This window comes from Trachymyrmex cornetzi, unplaced genomic scaffold (genome assembly GCF_001594075.2).
Source record: "Trachymyrmex cornetzi isolate Tcor2-1 unplaced genomic scaffold, Tcor1.1 scaffold88, whole genome shotgun sequence".
NCBI lineage: Eukaryota > Metazoa > Arthropoda > Insecta > Hymenoptera > Formicidae > Trachymyrmex > Trachymyrmex cornetzi.
In genome coordinates this window covers 1,405,231-1,407,004 of record NW_017300223.1, presented here as the reverse complement: position 1 = coordinate 1,407,004, position 1,774 = coordinate 1,405,231, and the positions used below count along the sequence as shown (strand labels likewise).

At 27.2% G+C, this 1,774-nt stretch overlaps 1 protein-coding gene across 1 annotated transcript in view; it reads left to right on the top strand.

Moving 5' to 3' along the window:
* LOC108769297 (cytochrome P450 4C1) overlaps positions 1–1,774 on the top strand; it is a 43,271-nt gene that overhangs the window by 2,088 nt on the left and 39,409 nt on the right. The window lies entirely within an intron of this gene.

The following is a 1,774-nucleotide window of genomic DNA, read 5'->3' as shown; positions in this document are numbered from 1 at the left end:
TGGCTGAGCAGTACTTCGCTAATTTCGAAGAAGTGAAAAAATGGGTCGATTCATGGTTTGCTTCAAAAGTTTCTATCGTCGCGGAATCCATCTTTTGCTGGAAAGATGGGAAAAAGTTGTAGCGTCGAATGGCGCATACTTCAAATAAATAGCTTTAATTATTCACTTCAAATTAATGTGTTTTTCCTTAAAGAAATCCGCATTTCATAGGTATACACCTGATAAATAGAAAAGACTAAACTGAGTCGAAAAGTCCTCTACCATTTTGCAATTTTCGCAATAGTTAACACAAGATATTAATTATTAAAAATTACCGAATATTGGTATTGAATAATTTTTTACTCAATTACTATCAACTTTACAGAAAAACTGCAAGAAACAAAAATCATTTATTTTCTTTTCATAAAACTCTAAGAATTTTTTCAGAATTTTTTATCAACTTTTTAGTATTGCATTTTCTTATCTTCACCAATATGAGAAAATATATTAAAAAATTCTGAAAAAAAATTCTGAAAAAATTCTCAGAACTTTATGAGAAGAAAATAAACAATTTTTTCTGTCGCTGTTTTTCTGTAAAGTTGATAGTATTTGAGTAAAAAATTATTGAAAACCAATATTCAGCGATTTTTAGTAATTAATGTCTCGTTAATCATTGCGAAAATTGCAAAATGGTAGAAGACTTTTAGATTCAGTTTAGTCTGTTTTATCTATACAGGGTAGTTAAGTATACAGGTTAGTTAAGTATGTTCCCAATACTCAATAGAGCGATTTTTTGGTTTATTTCAAGTAAAAAAGTTCATATAAACATGTTTCCTAAACGGCTTAGTTTCCTAACTAAGCCGAACTGATGCTACAATATGAGATATTGTAGCATCATAAATATGTATACTTATTTATAGAACATTTGTATAAGAAAAAATTAACAATTTAATGATATCAAATTTCAACCGGATATATTCCCGTATAAAAGTAAAAAAGGTACTGGATAATACCGGATATCGGATACTTTCCGGATATCCGGTGCACCCCTAATTTTTACTAACATTAGAAAATGCAAAATTAAAAAAAATTCTGTAAAAAATTCTCAGAACTTTATGATAAATAAACAATTTTTGTCACTGGCTGTTCGTCTGTAAAGTTGCTAATACTTGAGTAAAAAATTATTAAAAATCAATACTCGATTTTTAGTAATTAATATCTTGTTGCGAAAATTATAAAATGATAGAGGACTTTTCGATATAGTCTGTTCTACCCCTATGCGAGAGTTTGTCGTTACTTATCAAATACCCTGTATAGTTAACGTAACAAATTTTTTAAATTAAATCCTTCAGATCGAAATTTATTACCGTTAACTTTGATGTATCAGTTCAATATTATAATGACTAGAAACAGAATTAAATTTCAATAAAGGTTCAATATTGTATAAATATCACACAATCAATTAAATATCTTTACATCGTTTGATGAACTCGCGAGTACTATTTGTAAAAGTGATATATATATCTTATGTAATTGCAAAAAGCTTAACACCAAATAAAATATATTAAATTATTAACAAATATATTGAAAATTGCATTAAAGTTTAATAGAATGATACAAGAAATCCGGGTTCAAGTCCCGGCCGAGGTAATATTTTTCGCAATAAATTTATTAACAGTTTTAATATATTGACATCTTTATAATATATGATGCTTGATGATAGCATCAAATTATTAAATTGCTTGTCAATTTAATTCGCGATTACTAGAATAGTTTTAATTGCGTTTATTTAGTC